Here is an 11,414-nt window from a genome sequence, read left to right as displayed (position 1 = left end):
CTTGAGAGTAGCCAAAAGAGTGTCGCAGTCTTGATTTGTAAACTCCTGTCACTGTTTTCTGGTGGAGCCGAGCAGTCGCACCACTTTATGGGACATTTTCTACTAATTCCACTGAAGAAATCGTGGATTTGTGACATAAACCTGCTGTCTTTTTCTGCTTGTCGGGGACCCCCCCAATAATCAAAAGTGTTCTGACTGTATAGGAATCACTGTTTCTCTGTGCATGCTTACTGATACTGTGTACATGCATTTGTGTCAAATATTCCTGCTCCTTCTTCATTATAAAGGGCTGACGCCACAAAAGCCAATAATAGTTAGTACGAATGATCAAAAATATTCCACTTCTGTACAAAAAAAATTACTTTTTCTGCTGCTATTTATTTAAAGATGCGATCTACGGTCCAAAACTGAAATGCATGTCTGTTGCCTGTTTGTTAAACCTGAATTCATGTTTTTTCTGCTACAGAAAGTATAAAATTATGTTATTTCTTGAACTTTTATTCAGAGGAGCTTTATATTTATTTTTATTATTGTGTGTAGATTTTTCCGCCCATTGTTCCTTTGATTTTTTTTTTTTTTTTTTCCCCTCCGCTGGTCGCTTTTTTGTTTGTTTTTTAAAGGCTAACCAGAGGAACGAATATCATCCGCTTTCCTGTTTGAGTTTTTCTGTTCATATTGAATAACAAAAAGAGCACAGTTCATCTTTTTGAGTTTTTGTGACGACCTCCAGACTTTTCTGAGCAAACAGTTGCTGCCTCCAAGTTCATTCGTTGTAATCCATGTGGATCTAATTGTGTATCGGCTCCAGTAGCAGCAGCAGTCGGCGGTGAGAGAAGTATACAAAGTGTTGTTGATGGAGTGGGATTTGTGCCATATCTTTTTTTGTTTTTTTTTTCTTCAGGGACTTCAAATGGGTAAAGAAGCTTAAAGTTGTGGATGACGCCACTCCCATCAAAGTGGGGCTCTCTGTGTTGTTTGAGGAGAGCACCCCTTTGTGGACACTTTGAGATTAAAAAGATCAAAATGAAGTGCGAGTGCATTTGTGGATGATGTTGAAACGTCATAAAACATTGAATAAAACAAGTTTAAACTATAAATCTTTAATATACTGTAGCTTTTCAAACGTTAACATGATAATTCCAGTAGATTTTGAAGGAAAAAAGCGGCGGGAGCCGCTTTTTTCCTTCAAAATCTACTGGAATTATATTAAAGGTTGAAAAAATTTCACTAAATCAAAGAACATGAAGGGTTAAAAGCATTTGCTGCATTGAGAATAAGTCATCCTGTAAAGGTAGATGTGCTGCAAAGAAGCCACACATGTTCATAAGTTTATTTAAAACGCATTAAGTTCTGACCTAAATGTTATTATGTTATAATGTTTTTAATCGCTGGGACTAAAAGAATCAAAAGTCAACCGTAAAAACTAGAGTTGGGGAATCTTGAGGCACCTCACGTTATGATTACGAAATGATCCTCCATGCGTTCCAAATCGGTATTTAATTTTATTTTGTTTTTTTAAGAAATGGTTTTCTACTACAAGAAAACCGAGCCGTTTTGGTCAGTTTCCTACTGACCAAAACCCAGCAAGAGCTGCTTTTACCTTTTAAAAAATATGCTTTTGTGACCATTAATGTAGATTTTAAATATTTACAAAATTAATATTTTTCTATTCATTACAAACTTAAGTACTTCTAATTTGACACCAGCTTGTACAAGTTCCTTTCAAAATAAAATACACTCCAAGTCAAATGAGATCCTCCTGATTTATTTGAAATAAAAATGCAAGAAAGTCAAACACATTTTTTATCATTGTGACTTTTTCTCATTTTACCGTCGAATATAAATATGACAAAATCGAACTATAAAATACAAAGTAAATGATTTGAGACTAAAGTATTCTAACAATAGATTAAACCATGTGTCAAAGTCAAGGCCCGGGGGCCGGATCCGGTCCTCCAGATCATTTTATTTTATTGTTATTAATAGTTTGATGTTATCTTGCACTTATTTCTAACTTATATAATTTTGACAAAATATATTTTTCTGAAGAGTAAAATATTGTAAATTATTTAAAGTTTAAGTTTATTTATTCTGGAAAAATATTCCTGCCTTTTTTATTATTCATAAAGTTACCATTTTAACATTTTAAAAATTAGCATTCTGCTAGCTTTTTGGACTATTTAGGCATTTACTGAGATTTTTGGGCAATTCTGAGTTTAGCTAATATTTCAGCTTCACAGTAGTTGTTTTGGCTAATTTAGGCTTTTTCTTCAGGTTTTGGGGCTAGTTTAGCTATTTTTTAGCAACATAATGACTGTTTTGGCAAACCTAAGTTTATTTGGTTTGTTTTTAGGCTAACTTGGCTAATTTAGCTAATATTTTAGCTGGCTATCAGCTATCAATTTCAGCGTTTTTAGCAGCCAAATTCAGCTTACAGCATTCACACTAGCATTATCGCAGGTAATGCTATATATCTCATTTATAATTATGTTAAAAGTTAAGTTTTTAAAGTTTTAAACGTTTAGTTTGAGTTTTTTTAATAAATATTTATCCTGTTCGGCCCGTGATCTAAGGTGTGTTTTGGATTTTAGCCCCTGTGTGATTGAGTTTGACACCCCTGGATTAGACATTTACCATCATTTTACTCTGTTTTCTGATATGTTAAAAACCTAAATAAAAACTACAAACCCATTATTTGTTCAATTAGTTAACTTTTCTCTTTAAAATCCAGAGAGCCACAATGGAAGGAAAGAGGTTCTGGAGCTAGTTTGACTTCCTTTTCTCCACCAAAGTGCATTTTTTAGTAAAGACAAGAACTTGTTTAACTTTGATTGAGAATTATGCCGGATGCCCCTCCTAACACAACTTTGTATTTGATCCAGGCCAGGACCGGTGCAGGGAGACCCTTTGTGGCTACATGGTTTAGGCAGTAGGGTTTGTATTGGCAATAATCTGGGAATATGTGTCGCGATATATATTCAAAAACTGTCTTAGAACAATTTTTATTTAGAGTTTACACACTAAGTAGTACATGTCTCAAAAGAACAAAAAAGCATATGAGACTGAACATTTAACACAAGCTGGTTCTCATGAGATCTTCTTCAGAGTGTGCTGCGCTGCCCCCTAGCGGTCGAGGGTTTGTTTAGGTTCGTGGTCTGCAACCTTTGCCAGTAAAAGAGCCATTTGGACCCGTTTGGTACTGATCAAAAGCTTATATGAGCCGCAAAACCTTTATTATTATTTTTTTTAACCTTTTAGGACAATTTGATATTACTTTGCATCATTACATCGTTTTTTATAATAAATATTTTCATTTTTGGGTGCGAATAGATGCATAAATATTAAGATGAACTGGAATTTTCTCAGTCGTTTTTTTACTTTTGACAGAAACTCATTTGACTTTCTTTCAAAATAAAAGACTTCCTGTCCCAAACAGAAACATTCAAGTGAAACAAATGTATTTGTAAACAACACGAGACAAAAGTGACATTTTCTCGTTATATTTGAGGTTTACTTTGGTGAGCCGTCATCCTTTTTAATACTACTACTGTTAACTGGAGAATAAAACATTAAAAGTATGTAAAAAAATACACAAATCTGAGTATTTTAGCCACTTCCTTCTGAATAGCTACAAACCATTGTAGGCTACATAAGATAAAATGTAGTTTAAAATCATAAAATCAGAAAAGATCAGACTTTTTACCAAAGTTTTGCCTAGTATTCGTAATCTGGAAGAAGCGCAGAGCAAACACGGCCTGATGATGTCAGCGGGGATATTAAAACCATTACAGTCTTCCAGGTTCATCTCTGCCAAAAACTGTATAACCTTAACTAAAATAAATTAAATTAATGCCAAGTTAGCAACTCTTATTCTTAAAAATTATGTTTTTTAAGCCAGAGAGTCACAGGGTGGAAAACAAAAGTAAGACCCTGAAGGACGCTCATAATTTAATAAATATCGTCATGTCAGGATTTTAAATCGATTTAAGTATCAGCAGATGAAATATCGTGATATATCAGCAAATCGATTTTTCCTAAAACCCTATATAGCATGTCAGACCCAGACTGGATCCCAGTGAACGCCGTTACTTCAACCGAGACCTCCAGCTGCTTATAAATTATTTTAAAAAGAAAAATGTACAACTACAATATCACCAATTATAAATATGTCTGAATTACTTTATAAAAAAGAATCCAGTTTTTTTTTTTTTTCCAGAGATGAAGGAAACAAACTGAGCATTGAAACGCTTTATTTATCGTCCGACTGGTTTTTGTTATTTCCTGCTTTCACAGTCATCAAAACTGGTTAGAAAGTCACTCATTCTAGAAAAAAAACTTAAAAAAATAAAAGCTTTTCAGTCCAGACTCTTAAGCTCCACTGAATCCTTCTGACTTTAGCAGAACATCGTAGCTGAGATGACACACTGTCCTGCGATTCCGGTTTGAGCTTCTGAGGAGTTTGGATGAGTCATGAACTCCACCTGCAGTCACCGCCGTTCCAACACGATCAACTCCTCATTTCCCTCCAAAGAAACCCTCATGTTCATCAAATCAAGACACGCAGCAGTCAGATCATTTATTAAATAAAACAAACTTTTTCTTGCACATCTGAGGAATTACAGAACAGTTTTATTTGTGGATTCTGGCTGCAGATTTTCCTTCTTACAGTCAGCAGCAACAGTGTCACCTGTCAAGGAAAGTGGAGATCCACCCTGACAGGTGAGGAGTGGAGCTGGTCCACCAGCATACCTGACATACTGGAGGTGAGAACATTTGGAAACGCCGAAGGGGCCAAACTGTTGTCCAGAGATGGAAGAAAACTTCAGTATTAGAAGTTTATCAGGAGGAGAGAAGTGCGTCAGGTTGTGGGAGTCACGTGTCTGCAGGTGACTGACTTTCTGCAGGAAATGCAAAAGATCAGGATCCATTTGTTGCCAAAAACAAAAAAAACAAAATGCTGCAGCCAGCAGGCCTCCTCCTCCTCCTCCTCCTCCTCCTCATCTTCCTCATCGGTTACACGTTACACACACGACCAGAAACAATGACTGAAATTTAAAGTCTGAGAAATTCCCAGGCAAAGTTTCCAGCTGTGCGGGCAACAGAAACAGTCGTCCCGGAAGCAGGTTTACAGGTGAGCGAAGCCCCTTCGATGAATCAGACGGGTTACCTGGTCAGAGCACACCTGCGACAGGTGCGTTCACTGCAAAAACCAATGAAAGCGGCTCTAACGAGCAGCTACAGCTCACGGCAAACGAACAGGTGAGCTGCTTTCCTCTCACCTGTGCAGCTAGAAGCTCTGCAGCCGAACCAAAACCAGGCCGAACCAAACCAAACCAGGCCAGACCGACCTGAGAAACGCGGAGGAGTTCAGAGTCGGAGCCTCCGCGGCGGCCGTTCCTCCACGACTCACCTGACAGGTAGAAATTGGAGTGCAGCCGTCTATCAGCGGGGGCACGTCGTGTTCAGACACGAAGACACACCCACCAGGTGAGGAGGGAGGCGGGAAGGTGAGAGGAGGGGGGGGCAACACCGTCCCTGAAAGTTTCTGTTGGTTCTGATGATCATCAGAATCCGTCAGACCAACAGGTGAAAATGAGATTTCAACTTTGACCTTTGCATTATTTATAGGCCTTTAATTATAGAGCCTTTTATATTGGCTATAAAAAAAGTATATAAATATATATTTTAAAAAACACACACACACACACACACATATATATATATATATATATATATATATATATATATATATATACATATATACATGTGTGTGCTTTTTTATTTAATTTTGTTTTTAAAGTGGTGAGCCTTTCCAGCTCTTTCCACTGCGACTTTATTTCCTTTTTCACTCTCATAAAGCCCGGGGGCATCTTCAGGAAAAACCGGTGGGGGTAGTCAGATAGCTGTTTCGTCAGATGCTCAACTGATCCAACCCTCACCAGTTTAAAATCCACAAAAAAAAACAGCAGATAAAGTCCAAATTACAGACCAAATAGATAAGTTTCAGCCTCATCGGGACGTCTATGATTACCCTGCAGCGTGTTGGGCTTCACAATTTATAAATCAAACAGTTTAACCTCTAAAAAATAGAAGGATTGTCTTTTATTAGCATTAAAAAAGTTTGCATTATGCACCAAATTTAAACAATAATAGTGATTTTCTGCAGGAATCCATCAAAAACGCTTAAAGTTCTGTTAAAAAAGAGCAACACAGTCAGAGCCCGTTATCATGGAGGAATACTTAAAAGCTTAACTGGATCTGTTGAAAGTATACATATATATATATATGTGTGTCTTCATGCAGAACAAACATTCACACAGCAGGCTGGGAAAAAAAAGGTTTCGCCGGGCCGTTTGGCCTGGAGGCTGTGAGCGCTGTTCCTGATGCAGGAATGACACTGGACTGGTTTGGAGCAGCAGCCAGGCCCATGTTTGGAGGGAGTCACCGCGGTGTGCATGCCAAAGCAATCCTCGGGACGTTGTTTAAGCATGCACAGATGCAGGACGGGGGAACTGCTGGGGATTAGGCTAAACTGCTTCCATGAAAAGATCAAAAACCAGACTCACGTTTGTGTCAGTTTTATTTCAGACACTAAAACTACAATAAAATTCATGGATTTTCTGTGACCGAATCAAATACATCCTTTTTATAGGGTCTCATCTGAACAAATATCTTCCTATTAGTCTAGAAAACCTTGTGTAATGTTTTAATACTCGTAAATGTGAGATTCATAAGGACATATGTTTTAAAAATTGAGTCGATTCCCACCGGTTTGCTCCAGTATCCTGCTGAGCAGCATTCTTCTTTTTCCCACTAACATCTCTTTCAGAATCCATGTGTGTTGTGATCGATTGGTCTTCCTGAAGGATTTTTATAAGTTCCAAAGCATCAAAACACCTGAGATGCTCCCGCTAAAATACCAACTGTTTGAAGTACGAGACTTTACGCGAGCAACTTCAGAATCCAGAGGAACAATGTTGGTGGAGTAGATGGTTGAAGTGCTTAGAGACGTCAAAGAACAGCAATACTGGAACTAAAGCTACAGAGTTCAAGCTTAACCAAGAGTTCCATCAGAAAATGTTGAAATCAGCCAGATATTTCATGTACGGTGGGGCAAAAGTATTAATTCAGCCACTTAAAATGATGGGAAGGGCCTGTAATTTTCATCATTCCTTCAACTATAAGAGGCAAAATGAGAAAAAAGTGATCCAGAATCTCACATTATGTGATTTTTTTTTTTAAGACTGTATTTGTAAATTATAGTGGAAAAATAAGTATTTGGTCAATAACAGAAGTTTAACTCAATACTTTATATCTCCTTTGTTGGCGAATGTTCTCTGTAAGTCTTAAGGTTTTCCCTGTTTTTTTGGTCCATTCCTCCATGCAGATCTCCTCTAGAGCAATGATCTTTAGGGACTTTCAACTTTTCTATGGGGTTGAGACCTGGAGACGGGTTAGTCCACTCCAGGACATTGAAATGCTTCTTATGAATCTGCTCCTTCATCACCTGTTAGTGTGTTTGGGATGGTTGTCATGCTGAAAGATCCATCCACGTTTCATCTACTGTGTTACTGATGGTAGTCTTTGTTACTTTGGTCCCAGCTCTCTGTAGGTCATTCACTACACCCCCTCCCCCATGTGGTTCTTTGGATCATTTTGACCCCACAGGGTGAGATCTTGTGTGGAGCTCCAGATGGAGGGAGATCATCAGTGGTCTTCTGTTTCCTAATATTTCCTCCTACAGTTGATTTCTTCACATCAAGCTGCTTCTTTATTGCAGATTCAGTCCTCCCAGCCTGATGCAGGTCAACTATTTAGTTTCTGGTGTCCTAAGACAGATCTTTGGTCTTAGTGGAGTTTTAGTGTGATTGTTTGAGGTTGTGGACAGGTGTCTTTTCTATAGATAACGAGTTCAAACAGGTGTCATTAATACAGGTAACAAGTGGAGGACAGAGACAGAAATTTAGCTTGTTTGTAGGTGACCAAATATTCATTTCCTACCATCATTTCAAAGTGTTTCTTGTAGTCTTTTAGCTTTTATTACGCCTTTTTTAGTCAAAATTAAAAAAAAAAAAAAACTGTTGTTTTCTAGGACATAGTTTCTGCAGAGTGGGAGGAGTGAAACTGTTGGCGTGATGTAAGACCACCCCCACTTCCCATCATCCATCCGTTTACATACCCTCCTGCTAGCTTACAGCTCCAAACATTACCATTACCGGTGCAACAAAAATGGTGAGCAATATTGGAGCTATCCAACTGTAAAGTTTTAAACCAGATTCCTGGATCTAGTGGTCTACAAGTTGATGCATCGGAATAGATCAGGGATCTGCAACCTGCGGCTCCAGAGCCACATGTGGCTCTTCTATCCCTCCTTGGTGGCTCTCTGGGTGAAGAAAAATAAAATAGTAACCCTCAAAAATTTGGAGATAAGCTATTATTTTAGCAACATGCTAACATTTTTAGATAATTTGTTATCTACTGGAGTTTTTAGGCTAAGTTTAGCTTCTATTTTAGCAACAGGTTAACTTTTTCTGACTAATTTAGTTTACAGAGGAATTTTAGGCCATTTAGGAGTTAGTAACTGAGCAACAAGCTAGCCTTTTTTTGTTGGCTAATTTGGCCTCTAAATGCTTTTTTATGCTAATTTGGAGTCAAGCTAATATGCTAACATTTTTGGCTAATCTGTTATCTCCCTGAGTTTTTAGGCTAATTTAGAGTTCAGCTTTTATTTTAGCAACATGCTAACATTTTTAGCTAATTTGTTATCTACTGGAGTTTTTAGGCTAAGTTCAGCTTTTATTTTAGCAACAGGTTAACTTTTTTTGACTAATTTAGTTTATGGAGGAATTTTAGGCCATTTAGGAGTAAGTAATTGAGCAACAAGCTAGCCTTTTTTTTGTTGGCTAATTTGGCCTCTTATTAATTTTTTATGCTAATTTGGAGTCAAGCTAATATGCTAACATTTTTGGCTGATTTAATTTACTGATGTATTTTATGCTAGTTTGGAGTTCAGCTAGTAATTAAACAACAAGCTAGCTTTTTGGCTAATTTGGCCTCTACTAAAGGTAAAAGGGAAAAATGTTTAAAAAATAAAATTTTGAGAAATGCTAGGTTTTTTTTTATATTTTTTTTCTTTTGTTAGTGCCAAAAATAGATATAATTTATATATATATTAAAAAAGGAGGTCATGAATGCAAATCCAAATTTCTTGAAGGCTAAAGTAAGACTATGCGGCTCCGTCTAGGTTTTGATCAGTAGTAAAAGAACCCAAATGGCTCTTTTACTGTTAAAGGTTGCCGACCTCTGGAATAGAACGATCTTCTACATCATAACTACAAGCTTTTTCCAAACTTTTTCTGTTTGCTCCTGATTAATAACAGTTTGAATACATAAATACTCAGAAATGTAAATTTAAGTTTAATTAACTTATATATATATATATGAGTTCTATATCATCAGAAACATGCCACAGCATGTGGAAAACATATTTCGTAGGAAGTAGAACTCTGCTCCTTCACTTGGCTGACGTACAGCTTTGTTTTTTTTTTTTGTTTTAGTTGTACAATCCGTGTGGAGAACTGCAGAGCTCTGAAATAACCCGCCAATAATGTAACACCGGTCTGACAAGTCCAACTTCTTCTAGGAAGGAAATGCTGTATCACAATGAAAAACCCACTTGTGAATTTTTACACTTAAAGTCGTTCAAATCCACGAATCATACATTGTGGGGGATGTTAGGCGCAGTCAAAGAACTGTTAAACAAGCAAAGTGTAAAAGTCAATCCAGTAAACGAGAACACAATGTTCTCAAAGCTTTTTTGGTTATGAATTTGCTCAGAAAGGCCACCAGATGGCACAACTACGATCTTTTTCTTCCAGAGTGAGGAACATCTTCTGTCATTTATGGAATGTCAGAGCAGATTCTACAAAAGTTTCTCCTTCCTTCATGTTTCTTTGAGGACATCTCACTCCCGTTCACATTCTTGACTCATTACAGAAAGGCACGCGGCTGCGCCTCCCTTTTCTCTCTTTTATAATTGGCCTCTAAACATTTGGGTGTGATTAACTTCTCTGTGATGCCAACTTCCTCCTTTTGTGACGACGACAAGCAGGAAGCAGGAAGTGAGCTTTTGGGTCGGATTTACTAGGAATGCCACTTTTTCTGATTAAAATCGAACAGAAATTAAAATGAAACAGAAAATTCAAGGATTTATTATTGTCTTATGCATGTTTATTATGAGCCAACTGAAAAGTTTATTTTTCCTCATTGTTATTTGCTTATTAGCAAAAAAATCAATTAAATTTTTATTTTAGTTATTGGTTATTTGTTTAGTTGGGACCCAAAAATCAACCAGATTGTGGGGAAAGGGAGTCGTTTAATCCCTAGTATTAACCTAGAATTGAAGAAAAGAAAATCAATCTTAATGTATTTTCAAAACTACTTTTGTAAGACATTTTAGCTATAGAACGCAATGAATTATTTTTATTTATGGTGGGGCAATAAATTATAAATTTAGAGGATACAGATCTATAATGTTCATTATGGATAATGTTCCAAATGTGATGATACATTATTTATTACTTATTATTTATTATTTTTGAATATGTTTAATTTGAATTCTTGATCGTGCGTTTAGTTTATGATGTTCACACTGAACAAGCAGGGAGGGGCTTCTCCATTTTTTTATTTTTCTGCTGTTAAACTCTTTAATACTGAAGCTACAGTGTTTATGTTCTTTGATTTACTATAACTTATCAATCGTTAGCACGATCAAGATTCTGAAGGATCAGAATCTACTGGAATGACGTTGATCGTGCTAAAAGTTGAAAATTTACAGTAGGTTAAAGATTTTGTTTTCAAGTGTCTCTGGCCAAATGTCAACGCGGTGCAAATCTGGTGAATTTTACAAATAAATCCCCGATAAATTAAAAACTTGGTGTCATAGAAATCCCCTGGTACAAACTACACTGATTCATTTATCATCTGTTTGTTATTTTTAAATCAGAGGCCCTGATTGGTCAAAGTTAAATTTGGTTTTGTACATAGAGTCGGAAAACTAGCGTGCATCAATGTTCACTAGATTAGCGAATATAGACCACAATGCATTGCGGCCGAACAATTTTGAATGTAATTTTTGAATAAACCGTCCACGTTTTCACCATCAGAACACAGTGGAGTCTTAAATAAACATCGTGAAATGTTCGTTTTGATTCGATTTTGACTTTGTGAAATCAGTGACGTCGTATCCGGCGTTTAGAAAAACAAAAGAAAAGTTTGAGCATGGCGTCCAAATTGCCTTTAAAATTCAGGACACTACAGTATATAGTCCCGCACTGTATAGTTTTTAAGTGGTTAGGGATTGAGGAGGGAATTCAGATATTTATATAGACTTTTCAGAGGGCAGTGTGGATGTA

General features: G+C 36.8%; 1 protein-coding gene and 1 long non-coding RNA gene across 2 annotated transcripts in view; one reads left to right on the top strand and one right to left on the bottom strand.

Annotated features, from left to right (window-relative positions):
- Positions 1–4,213: 4,213 nt before the first annotated feature.
- Positions 4,214–5,411, bottom strand: LOC118598656. Its single transcript, XR_004947730.1, has 2 exons — positions 5,280–5,411; positions 4,214–4,898 (listed from the first exon to the last, which is right to left on the bottom strand). It is a non-coding gene; the product is annotated as an uncharacterized LOC118598656 (long non-coding RNA).
- p3h2 (prolyl 3-hydroxylase 2) overlaps positions 5,262–11,414 on the top strand; it is a 62,873-nt gene continuing 56,720 nt past the window's right edge. Inside the window, exon 1 of the mRNA XM_024279257.2 lies at positions 5,262–5,487. The gene's annotated coding sequence lies outside the window, so the exon portion shown is untranslated. The remainder of the gene's footprint in view (positions 5,488–11,414) is intronic.

The sequence above is a fragment of the Oryzias melastigma genome, linkage group LG4, assembly GCF_002922805.2.
Source record: "Oryzias melastigma strain HK-1 linkage group LG4, ASM292280v2, whole genome shotgun sequence".
NCBI lineage: Eukaryota > Metazoa > Chordata > Actinopteri > Beloniformes > Adrianichthyidae > Oryzias > Oryzias melastigma.
The sequence above is the reverse complement of the archived record's forward strand: the minus strand, read 5'-3'. Positions and strand labels throughout refer to the sequence as shown.